Below are 14162 nucleotides of genomic sequence, written 5' to 3'. Positions count from 1 at the left end.
AAAGCACTGCAATGAATAGGTCTTTCGATGTTGTTCAGGAGCAGCTGAATTTAGTGAGACTAAACAATTAATTAGAGTTCATTTAGGTCCCCTAATTGTCATTTCAGGACATTTTTGTCCAGTATAGAGAAAGTTCTGGGCTCACTTCAACAAGAGTAACAAAAATAAGTTATATGTGGTGACTTCAATATTAATTTTATAGGTGACTGCCCAAGTAAAAGAATGTTGGAAGATCTAAGATCGTATCGTCTGGTGCAGATTATAATCTTTCCAACCAGAGCACAGGAAAACAGTAACACAATCATTGACAACAGTATTGTTCGATTTTCATTACTAGAGGGGCATTCCGTTAGTAAGAGGGTGCACAAATTTCAAGGCTAAAAGAAATTTTTGCGCACATATACAGACACGCCAAGTTAAGTATAAACGCAAACTACAGTGACGGGAAAACATCGCAACACCAAAAACTTTAGGGTCAGAGGAATGCTCGCTACGGGACCTCTGGCTCGGAGCTGTCCTTAAAGTAAGCGATTTATTGCATTACAACAGCGGTGTATGAACAACCGTTATCCTGTTGGAAAACATCCCCTGTAATGTTGTTCATGAATAGAAACACAACAGGTCGAACCACAAGATGCACGTACATTCTGCAGTTAGCGTGCATGGGATAACCAAGAGAGTGCTCTTTGTGTCATACGAAATCGCACTGCAGACCCTGAGCCCAGATGTAGGTCCAGTGTGTCTAGCACGCAGACAGGTTGGTTTCATGTCCTCAACTGGCCTCCTAACCACCACACGGTCATCACTGGCCCCGAGGCAGAACCGACTTTCATCAGAAAAAAACCTCCTTTCTGTCCTCCAATCCGCTACGGTAGCAGGTCCTCCAATGAGCTCTCGCTTGACACTATTGAAGCCGCAAATGGCGAAAGTTTGGGATCTGTGAAATGCACGTTACAGCGCATCTGGTTCGGAGCTAGCCTTGAAATAGCCGATTTTTAACAGTTCGTTGTGCCACTGTGGTGTCAACTGCTGTTCAAATTGCCGCTGTAGATGCAGTGTGACGCCCAGGGTCATACGCCGAACACGACGTTCTTCCCTCTCCGTGGTGCCACGTGTCAGTCCGGAGCCCGGTCTTCCTTCGATTGTAGATTTTCGTGACCACCGCTGCCAGCATTATCACAGAGGCAACATCCAGCTTCTCGTAGCTCTATTACACGACCTCACTCAAACTCATTGAGGTTTTGATGATGTCTTCCTACGCTCACGACCGTTACAGCTGTATTTCCAGCAAACGTGATTATCGTCGTCCTAGTGGCGCTAGTGCAACACCCTTATGCAAGTGGGGTGAAATGTTGAATAGACATCGTTTTCAGGTTTAGAATCACGCCTACTATCTTTAGTTTATGTCGCAGAACTCCTTTTCGGTGTTGCACTTTTTTCCTCCGTGAGTGTGTTTTGAAAAATTAAGCCGGTGGCAACCGAAACTTTTTAAACCTTATTTTTTAAACCTTGTTACAGAACAAGAGTGATATGATGTTTATAGTGCTGATAAAATGGACGATAAATGTCCTGCTTATCCTCAACAGATTTCCGACGCTCTTTGAGAGTTGCTTTCGGTTAGAACGTTCAAACAGGGTACTGGCACCAATAGGCAAACTTGGTAGCTGGTTAGTGGGCAAGTATATCATGTAGAACAAAGTGGGAATTATATAACGTTAGAAATAGTCACAATCGAGCACCAGTAGCCCATTACAGTCAGTACAGCAAAGTACTTAAAAATGTTATAAAGAACGCAAGAAGCATGTGGTATGAAAATGGAACAGCTGTTCTCAAGATACGATTAAAAACTATATAGTCACCAGAGAAGGAAGTGTGTGGTCAGCAGCACTAGAACGAGGACGTAAAGCCCATACGTAGTAAAAATCTTTTTATTATTGATAAATCAGATATATGTACAGTATTTGACTAGCACTTTCTCGATACAGGAGGTGAATTAAATAACAAACTTAGTTACACAGGGAACCACATAAATCTGTTAGAAACAGTTTTACAAGACTGCTATCTGAAATACACCTCCGTGATAATGACGAGGAGAAAAGTGAGTCACCATCACTGAAGACCACGGGATCTCATGGATATGACGGGATATCTATCAGACCACTAAGGCACTCTGCTGCATATGTTAGACCAGTACTTAGCCATATTTGTAATTTTTCGCTTAGGAATGGTCAGTTTTCTGAGGGATTGAAGTACTCACTAGTGAAACGGCTTTATAAAAAAGAGGGGAGATGGTACAACATTTTAGACTCATTTCTGTTGTGCCACCGGTGTTTGCTAACTGATTCCTCTTCAAAAACAGACCGCTACAGATCATTCTACATAGCAATGGCAACGGCTACGACGTGGCGACAGGTGCACGGGTAAGTTGTGAGGGGGGGGGGGGGGGGGGGAGGGGACTGATCTTAAATCACAATAAGATTCAGTGTTCGTAATTTCTAACACACAATACAACTAAAATGCCATTTTGATTACACGGAGTGGCCAATTCAATTCCTCGGTGTTGAGGTAGATAGTAAGCTATCATGGAAAAACCATGTTCACGACCTTCTTCAGAAACGTAATGCTGACGTAACTGCCGTCAGAACAATACCTGAAGAAGGTGACAGCACAATACACAAATTAGTTTACTTTCCTTATTTTCATTCGCGTATCACATACGATATTACGTTATAGGGTATCTCTATCCATTACCAAAGGATGCTGTTGGCTCAGAAAAGGGTAGTTCCAGCAATATGTGGTGTACGTTAGCGAGCATCTTGCCTTCCCATGTTCAGGAGTATGGGATTTCTGACATGGGTCTCTTAAAATATATTTTGTTTAATGTCGTTTGTTGTTAACAGTATAAGCTTATTCCGAAGAATTAGCAGCTTTACAACAATTAGTACTAGGCAAAAATCCAAACTGCGTTTGAGTAGCATTTCTTTGACTCTTGTGCACAAACGGGTGCAGCATTCCGCTGCATTCATTTTCAATAAGTTACCACAGGAATTAAAACATCTTAACACTAACCCACGCACTTTCAACTCTAAACAGAATAATTTCCTCATGGCTCACTCCCTCTCAACTACTGGAAAGCTCCAGGACAAAAATTGAGAAAATTTATATGTTATATTGTTGATTACTCTAGTTTTTACTCATAATCTTCTCACATGAATGCGTTTCGTGTAAATTTTGTCTTAACTGTTACTAACGTTTCTGATGTTAATTTCATGTACTGATTCACTCCATGATCATGGACATTTGCTCCTCACTTTGGTCCTACGGAACTAGACGAGTGAAATGAAATAAAAATAAATAAGTAGCTCTGATTACATTCACGTACCGAAAGGGTTGTCTCGATTGATCGATTTTACTATTTTTATTTATTTTATTTCGTATTTTAATGTTTCTTTATTTCTTTCCTTTGGCCGCCTAGGACATTATGCTCGCTGTCATTGCCCCGGGTGCCACAGCCCGTTTACTCCTCGGTTATTATCACCAGTGGAGTCCGCCTGCTTAGCTGGGTGGTAACGTGCTTGCCTCCCATGCACTGGGCCCGGGTTCGATTCCCGGACAGGTTGGAGGTTTTCTCCGCTCGTAGACTGGCTGTTGTGTTATCCTTATCATCGGCCGCAAGTCGTCCAATACGGCGGCCTAACCCGAATGGGACAACCCTTCCAACAATGCCATACTATAGTTTCAATCACCAGTGGATAGTTTCTTTAATTGTACGGTGATAATTGTCCTCATACCCTCTTAGAGCCGACCGCTGTGGCCGAGCGGTTTTAGGCGCTTCAGTCCGGAACCGCGCTGATGCTTCGGTCGCAGGTTCGAATCCTGCCTCGGACATGGATGTGTGTGATGTCCTTAGGTTAGTTAGGTTTAAGTAGTTCTAAGTCTAGGGGACTGATGACCTCGGATGTTAAGTCCCATAGTCCTTAGAGCCATTAGTGCCATCCTCTTAGAGTAAACAAGAGAAAGCGCAACGTGACGCAGCTTTCAACAATACAGTGTGCCTCTCCAACGCGTAACGCTCGCTGCACTACAATTCCTGCAAATGTGACGTCATTTTGACTACTGCATGATAGGCTATAGGCTTCCATCAGCATTCGACACTGACCTCTCACAAGATTTTGGGAGCCCATACCGAAGATTTTCAAAAACATGTCATTCATGGGATGATTCATTATATTTACTGCTATAATTAAAAAAATTATTATACTACAAACTCACCAGAATATGTATCATTGTCTTTATTCTTAAAGCATAATATAAAAATATTTAATCATCGAGCATTTACTTACCAAAAAAGGAAATATCGACGCAGTCATCCACTGTACGTAGATACATTAGGTGTGAAGAATGCTATGTGCACAGCACTAGCGGTTTTCTTCTAGAATAAGTCAATGCTCACAATCATCTCATGTCAACGTGTTAAATAACGGAAATTTATACATTACCACACACTAAAGTCACCAGAATGTGTATCACTATCTGTATTCGTAAAGCATAATTTAAAAATATTTAATCATCGAGCATTTACTTACCAAAAAAGGAAATATCGACGCAGTCATCCACTGTACGTAGATACATTCGGTGTGAAGATTGCTATGTCCACAGCACTAGCGCATTTCTTCTAGAATATGTCGCTGCTCTCTCATCTCTCATCAACCTGCTAACAAAAGAAAATGTATAGGACACTACTAAGTCACGTGAATGTGTATCATTATCTCTATTCTTAAAGCATAATATAAAAATATTTAATCATCGAGCATTTACTTACCAAAAAAGGAAATATCGACGCAATCATCCACTCTACGTAGATACATTCGGTGTGAAGAATGCTATGTGCACAGCACAAGCGGTTTTCGACTAGAATATGTCGGAGCTCCCACGCATCTCTTGTCAACCTGCTAACGAAAGGAAATTTATACATTACCACACACCAAAGTCACCAGAATTTGTATCTTAAATTGTATTCTCAAAGCATAATATAAAAATATTTTTAACGTCGAGATGTTACTTATCAAAAAAAGAAATATCCACGTTCAGTCATCCACATACATTAGGTGTGAAGAACGCTATGTCCACAGCATTAGCACATTTCTGCTAGAATATGTCGCTGCTCTCTCTCATCTCTCAATAACCAGCTAACAGAAGAAAATGTTTACATTAGGACACTCCAAAGTCCCCAGAATGTGTATCTTTATCTGTATTCTTAAAGCATAATATAAAATCTTTTAACGTCGAGCTGTTACTTATAAAAAAGAAATATCCGCATTCAGTCGTCCACTGTACGTAGATACATTCGGTGTGAGGAATGCTATGTGCACTGCACTAGCGGTTCTCGTCTAAAATATGGTAGAGCTATCACGCATCTTTTGTCAACCTGCTAACAAAAGAAATGTATACATTAGGACACACCAAAGTCACCAGAATGTGTATCATTATGTGTATTCTTAAAGCACAATTTAAAAATATTTAATCATCGAGCATTTACTTACCAATAAAGGAAATATCGACGCAGTCATCCACTGTACGTAGATACATTCGGTGATAAGAATGCTATGTGCACAGCACTAGCGCATTTCTTAAAGAATATGTCGCTGCTCTTTCTCATCTCTCATCAACCTGCTAACACAGAAAATGTATACATTAGGACACTCCAAAGTCCCCAGAATGTGTATCATTACCTGTATTCTTAAAGCGTAATATAAAAATATTTAATCATCAAGCATTTACTTACCAAAAAAGGAAATATCGACACAGTCATCCACTGTACGTAGATACATTCGGTGTAAAGAATGCTATGTCCACAGCACTAGCGCATTTCTTCTAGAATATGTCGCTGCTCTCTCCCATCTCTCATAAACCAGCTAACAAAATAAAATGTATGCAATATGACAGTCCAAAGTCACTAGAATGTGCCTCATTATTTGTAATCTTAAAGCATAATATAAAAATATTTAAACGTCGAGCTGTTACTTATCAAGAAAAGAAATATCCAGGTTCAGTCATCCACTGTACGTAGATACATTCAGTGTGAAGAATGCTATGTCCACAGCATTAGCGAATCTCTTCTGGAATATGTCATTGCTCTCTCTCATCTCTCATCAACCTGCTAACAAAAGAAAATGTATACATTGGGACTCTCCAAAGTCACTAGAATGTGTATCATTATCTGTATTTTTAAAGCATAATATAAAAATATTTAATCATCGAGCATTTACTTACCAGAAAAGGAAATATCGACGCAGTCATCCACTGTACGTAGATACATTCGGTGTGATGAATGCTATTTCCACAGCACCAGCGCATTTCTTCTAGAATATGTCGCTGCTCTCTCTCATCTCTCATCAACCTGCTAACAAAAGAAAAAGTATACATTAGGACGCTCCAAAGTCACCAGAATATGTTTTATTACCCGTATTCTTAAAGCATACTATAAAAATATTTAATCATCGAGCATTTACTTACCAGAAAAGGAAATATCGATGCAGTCATCCACTGTACGTAGATACATTCGGTGTGATGAATGCTATTTCCACAGCACTAGCGCATTTCTTCTGGAATATGTCATTGCTCTCTCTCATATCTCATCAACCTGCTAACAAAAGAAAATGAATACATTAGGACACTCCAAAGTCACCAGAATGTGTATCATTATCTGTATTCTTAATGCATAATATAAAAATACTTAATCATAGAGAATTTACTTACCAAAAAAGGAAATATCGACGCAGACATCCACTTTACGTAGATGCATTCGGTGTGAAGAATGGTATGTGCAGAGCACTAGCGGTTTTCGCCTAGAATAGGTCGGAGCTCCCACGCATCACTTGTGAACCTGCTAACGAAGAGAAATTTATACACTACCACACACCAAAGTCACCAGAATGTGTATCATTATCTGTATTCTTAAAGCATAATCCATAAATATTTAAACGTCGAGCTGTTACTTATCAAAAAAAAGAAATATCCAGGTTCAGTCATCCACTGTACGTAGATACATTCAGTGTGAAGAATGCTATGTCCACAGCACTAGCGAATTTCTTCTGGAATATGTCATTGCTCTCTCTCATCTCTCATCAACCTGCTAACAAAAGAAAATGTGTACATTAGGACTCTCCAAAGTCACTAGAATGTGTATCAGTATCTGTATTTTTAAAGCATAATATAAAAATATTTAATCATGGAGCATTTACTTTCCAAAAACGGAAATATCGACGCAGTCATCCACTATACGTAGATACATTCGGTGTGAAGAATGCTATGTGCACAGCACTAGCGGTTTGCTTCTAGAATATGTCGCTGCTCTCTCACATCTCTTGTCAACCTGCTAACGAAAGAAAATGTATACATTAGGACACTCCAAGGTCACCAGAATGAGTATCATTATGTGTATTCTTAAAGCATAATATAAATATACTTAATCATCGAACATTTACTTACCAAAAGATGATATATCGACGCAGTCATCCACTGTTCGTAGATATATTCGGTGTGAAGAATGCTATGTCCACAGCACTAACGCATTTCTTCTTGAATATGTCGCTGCTCTCTCTCAGCTGTCATCAACCTGCTAACAAAAGGAAATGTATATATTAGGACACTCCAAAGCCACCAGATTGTGTATCTTTATCTGTATTCTTAATGCATAATATAATAATATTTAATAATCGAGCATTTACTTACCAAAAAATGAAATATAGAAGCAGTCATTCGCTGTACGTAGATAGATTCGGTGTGGAGAATGCTATGTGCACAGCACTACCGGTTTCCTCCTCGATTAAGTCAATGCCCCCACGCATCTTTTGTCAGCGTGCTAACGAAACGAAATTTATACATTGCCACACACTAAAGTCACCAGAATGTGTATATTTATCTGTATTCTTAAAGCATAATACAAAAATATTTAATCATCGAGCATTTACTTACCAAAAAAGGAAATATTGACGCAGTCATCCACTCTACGTAGATACATTCGGTGTGAAGAAAGCTATGTGGACAGCACTAGCGGTTTTCGTCTAGAATATGTCGGAGCTCCCACGCATCTCTTGTCAACCTGCTAACGATTGGAAATTTATACATTACCACACACCAAAGTCACCAGAATGTGTATCATTATCTGTATTCTTAAAGCATAATACAAAAATATTTAAATGTCGAGCTGTTACTTATCAAAATAAGAAATATATACGTTCAGTCATCCACTGTACGTAGATACATTCGGTGTGAAGAATGCTTAGTCCACAGCACTAGCGAATTTCTTCTAGACTGTGTCTAGGCTCTCTCTCATCTCTCATCAACCTGCTAACAATAGAAAATGTATACATTAGGACACTCCAAAGTCACAAGAATATGTATCATTATCTATACTCTTAAAGCATAATATAATAATATTTAATCATCGAGTATTTACATACCAAAAAAGGAAATATCGACGCAGTCATCCACTGTACGTAGATACATTCGTTGTGAAGAATTTGCCTGAGTTCCCACGCATCTCTTGTCAACCTGCTAACGAAAGGAAATTTATAGATTACCACACACCAAAGTCACCACAATGTGTATCTATATCTGTATTCTTAGAGCATAATATAAAAATATTTAAACGTCGGGCTGTTACTTATCAAAAAAAGAAATATCCACGTTCAGTCGTCGACTGTACGTAGATACATTCGGTGTGAAGAATGCTATGCCCACAGCACTAGCGTATTTCTTCTACAATATGTCGCTGCCCTCTCTCATCTCTCATCAACCTGCTAACAAAGGAAAATGTATACATTAGAACACTCCAAAGTCATCAGAATATGTATCATTATGTGTATTCTTAAAGCATAATATAAAATTATTTAATCATCGAGCATTTACTTACCAAAAAAAGAAATATTGTCGCAGTCATCCACTGTACGTAGATGCATTCGGTGTGAAGAATGCTATGTGCAAAGCACCAGCGGGTTCGCCTAGAATAAGTCGGAGCTCCCACGCATCACTTGTGAACCTGCTAACGAAAGGAAATTTATACATTACCACACACCAAAGTCACCAGAATGTGTATCATTATCTGTATTCTTAAAGCATAATACAAAAATATTTAAATGTCGAGCTGTTACTTATCAAAATAAGAAATATATACGCTCAGTCATCCACTGTACGTAGATACATTCGGTGTGAAGAATGCTATGTCTACAGCACTAGCGAACTTCTTCTAGAATATGTCGCTGCTCTCTGTCATCTCTCATCATCCTGTTCACAAAGGTAAATATATACATTAGGACCCTCCAAAGTCACCAGAATCTGTATCATTATCTGTATTCTTAAACCATAATATAAATATATTTAGTCATCGAGCATTTACTTACCAGCAAAGGAAATATCGACGCAGTCATCCACTGTACGTAGATACATTCGGTGTGAAGAATGCTATGTGCACAGCACTAGCGGTTTACGTCTAGAATAAGTCGGAGCACCCACGCATCTCTTGTCAACCTGCTAAGGAAAGGAAATTTATACATTACCAAACACCAAAGTCACCAGAATGTGTATCTTTATCAGTATTCGTAAAGCATTATACAAAAATATTTAACCATCGAGCATTTACTTACCAAAAAAGGAAATATCGGCGGAGTCATCCACTGTACGTAGATACATTCGGTGTGAAGAATGCTTTGTGCACAGCACTATCGCATTTCTTCTAGAATATGTCGCGGCTCTCTCTCATCTCGCATCAACCTGCTAACAGAAGAAAATGTATGTATTACGACACTCGAAAATCACCAGAATGTGTATCATTATCTCTATTCTTAAAGCATAATATAAATATATTTAATCATCGTGCATTTACTTCGCAAAAAAGGAAAAATTGACGCAGTCATCCACTGTCCATAGATACTTTCGGTGTGAAGAATGCTATGTGCACAGCACTACCGGATTCCTCCTACATTAAGTCAGTGCCCCACGCATCTTTTGTCTGCGTACTAACAAAACAAATTTATACATTACCATCACTAAAGTCACCAGAATGTGTATCTTTATCTGTATTCTTAAAGCATTATATAAAAATATTTAACCATCGAGAATTTACTTACCAAAAAAGGAAATATCGACGCAGTCATCCACTGTACGTAGATACATTCGGTGTGAAGAGTGCTTTGTGCACAGCACTATCGCATTTCTTCTAGAATATGTCGCTGCTCTCTCTCATCTCTCACCAACCTGCTAACAGAAGAAAATGTATACATTAGGACACACCAAAGTCCCCATAATGTGTATCATTATCCGTATTCTTAAAGCGTAATTCAAAAAAAATTTAATCATCGAGAATTTACTTACACAAAAAGGAAATAACGACGAAGTCATCCACTGTACGTAGGTACATTCGGTAAGAAGTATGCTATGTGCACAGCAGTAGCCCATTTCTTCTAGAATAAGTCGGAGCTCCCACGCATCTCTTGTCAACCTTCTAACATAAGGAAATGTATACATTAGGACACTCGAAAGTCACCAGAATGTGTATCGTTATCTGTATTTTTAAAGCATAATATAAAAATATTTAATCATATAGCATTTACTTACCAAAAAAGGAAATATCGACGCAGTCATCCACTGTACGTAGAAACATTCGGTGTGAAGAATGCTATGTGCACAGCACGAGCGCATTTCTTCTAGAATATGTCGCTGCTCTCTGTCATCTCTCATCATCCTACTAACAATAGCAAATGTATACATTAGGACCCTCCAAAGTCACCAGAATGTGTATCTTTATCTGTATTCCTAAAGCATAATATAAAAATATTTAATCATCGAACATTTACTTACCAGGAAAGGAAATATCGACGCAGTCACCCACTGTACGTAGATACATTCGGTGTGAAGAATGCTATGTGCATAGAACTACCGGTTTCCTCCTAGATTAAGTCAATGCTCACACGCATCTTTTGTCAGCGTGCTAACGAAACGAAATTTATACATTGCCACACACTAAAGTCACCAGAATGTGTATATTTATCTGTATTCTTAAAGCATAATACAAAAATATTTAATTATCGAGCATTTACTTACCAAAAAAGGAAATATTGACGCAGTCATCCACTCTACGTAGATACATTCGGTGTGAAGAAAGCTATGTGGACAGCACTAGCGGTTTTCGTCTAGAATATGTCGGAGCTCCCACGCATCTCTTGTCAACCTGCTAACTATTGGAAATTTATACATTACCACACACCAAAGTCACCAGAATGTGTATCATTATCTGTATTCTTAAAGCATAATACAAAAATATTTAAATGTCGAGCTGTTACTTATCAAAATAAGAAATATATACGTTCAGTCATCCACTGTACGTAGATACATTCGGTGTGAAGAATGCTTAGTCCACAGCACTAGCGAATTTCTTCTAGACTGTGTCTAGGCTCTCTCTCATCTCTCATCAACCTGCTAACAATAGAAAATGTATACATTAGGACACTCCAAAGTCACAAGAATATGTATCATTATCTATACTCTTAAAGCATAATATAATAATATTTAATCATCGAGTATTTACATACCAAAAAAGGAAATATCGACGCAGTCATCCACTGTACGTAGATACATTCGTTGTGAAGAATTTGTCTGAGTTCCCACGCATCTCTTGTCAACCTGCTAACGAAAGGAAATTTATAGATTACCACACACCAAGGTCACCACAATGTGTATCTATATCTGTATTCTTAAAGCATAATATAAAAATATTTAAACGTCGGGCTGTTACTTATCAAAAAGAGAAATATCCACGTTCAGTCATCGACTGTACGTAGATACATTCGGTGTGAAGAATGCTATGCCCACAGCACTAGCGTATTTCTTCTACAATATGTCGCTGCCCTCTCTCATCTCTCATCAACCTGCTAACAAAGGAAAATGTATACATTAGAACACTCCAAAGTCATCAGAATATGTATCATTATGTGTATTCTTAAAGCATAATATAAAATTATTTAATCATCGAGCATTTATTTACCAAAAAAAGAAATATTGTCGCAGTCATCCACTGTACGTAGATGCATTCGGTGTGAAGAATGCTATGTGCAAAGCACCAGCGGGTTCGCCTAGAATAAGTCGGAGCTCCCACGCATCACTTGTGAACCTGCTAACGAAAGGAAATTTATACATTACCACACACCAAAGTCACCAGAATGTGTATCATTATCTGTATTCTTAAAGCATAATACAAAAATATTTAAATGTCGAGCTGTTACTTATCAAAATAAGAAATATATACGTTCAGTCATCCACTGTACGTAGATACATTCGGTGTGAAGAATGCTATGTCTACAGCACTAGCGAACTTCTTCTAGAATATGTCGCTGCTCTCTGTCATCTCTCATCATCCTGTTCACAAAGGTAAATGTATACATTAGGACCCTCCAAAGTCACCAGAATCTGTATCATTATCTGTATTCTTAAACCATAATATAAATATATTTAATCATCGAGCATTTACTTACCAGCAAAGGAAATATCGACGCAGTCATCCACTGTACGTAGATACATTCGGTGTGAAGAATGCTATGTGGACAGCACTAGCGGTTTACGTCTAGAATAAGTCGGAGCACCCACGCATCTCTTGTCAACCTGCTAAGGAAAGGAAATTTATACATTACCAAACACCAAAGTCACCAGAATGTGTATCTTTATCAGTATTCGTAAAGCATTATACAAAAATATTTAACCATCGAGAATTTACTTACCAAAAAAGGAAATATCGGCGGAGTCATCCACTGTACGTAGATACATTCGGTGTGAAGAATGCTTTGTCCACAGCACTACCGCATTTCTTCTAGAATACGCCGGAGCTCTCACGCATCCCTTGTCAACCTGCTACCAAAAGAAAATGTATACATTAGGACACTCCATAGTCACACAGAATGTGTACCATTATCGGTACTCTTAAAGCATAATACAAAAATATTTAAACGTCGAGCTGATACTTATCAAAAAAAGAAATATTTACGTTCAGTCATCCACTGTACGTAGATACATTCGGTGTGAAGAATGCTATGTCCACAGCACTACCGCATTTCTTCTAGAATATGTCGCTGCTCTCTCTCATATCCCATCAACGTGCTAACAAAAGAAAATGTATACATTAGGACACTCCAAAGTCACCAGAATGTGTATCATTACCTGTATTCTTAAAGCATAATTTAAAAATATTTAATCATCGAGAATTTACTTACACAAAAAGGAAATATCGACGAAGTCATCCACTGTACGTAGATACATTCGGTAAGAAGTATGCTATGTGCACAGCAGTAGCCCATTTCTTCTAGAATAAGTCGGAGCTCCCACGCATCTCTTGTCAACCTTCTAACATAAGGAAATATATACATTAGGACACTCGAAAGTCACCAGAATGTGTATCATTATCTGTATTCTTAAAGCATAATATAAAAATATTTAAACGTCGAGCTGTTACTTATCAAAAAAAGAAATATTTACGTTCAGTCATCCACTGTACGTAGATACATTCGGTGTGAAGAATGCTATGTCCACAGCACTACCGCATTTCTTCTAGAATATGTCGCTGCTCTCTCTCATATCCCATCAACGTGCTAACAAAAGAAAATGTATACATTAGGACACACCAAAGTCCCCATAATGTGTATCATTATCCGTATTCTTAAAGCGTAATTTAAAAATATTTAATCATCGAGAATTTACTTACACAAAAAGGAAATAACGACGAAGTCATCCACTGTACGTAGGTACATTCGGTAAGAAGTATGCTATGTGCACAGCAGTAGCCCATTTCTTGTAGAATAAGTCGGAGCTCCCACGCATCTCTTGTCAACCTTCTAACATAAGGAAATGTATACATTAGGACACTCGAAAGTCACCAGAATGTGTATCATTATCTGTATTTTTAAAGCATAATATAAAAATATTTAATCATATAGCATTTACTTACCAAAAAAGGAAATATCGACGCAGTCATCCACTGTACGTAGATACATTCGGTGTGAAGAATGCTATGTGCACAGCACGAGCGCATTTCTTCTAGAATATGTCGCTGCTCTCTGTCATCTCTCATCATCCTACTAACAATAGAAAATGTATACATTAGGACCCTCCAAAGT

General features: G+C 38.3%; 1 protein-coding gene across 1 annotated transcript in view; it reads right to left on the bottom strand.

The window, feature by feature from the left end:
- LOC126419668 (protein AF-9-like) overlaps positions 1–8502 on the bottom strand; it is a 176857-nt gene extending 168355 nt beyond the window's left edge. The window contains exon 1 of the mRNA XM_050086855.1: positions 8466–8502. The gene's annotated coding sequence lies outside the window, so the exon portion shown is untranslated. The remainder of the gene's footprint in view (positions 1–8465) is intronic.
- Positions 8503–14162: the final 5660 nt, after the last annotated feature.

The sequence above is a fragment of the Schistocerca serialis genome, chromosome 9 (genome assembly GCF_023864345.2).
Source record: "Schistocerca serialis cubense isolate TAMUIC-IGC-003099 chromosome 9, iqSchSeri2.2, whole genome shotgun sequence".
Taxonomy (NCBI): Eukaryota; Metazoa; Arthropoda; class Insecta; order Orthoptera; family Acrididae; genus Schistocerca; species Schistocerca serialis.
This window is presented reverse-complemented; position numbering and strand designations above follow the sequence as displayed.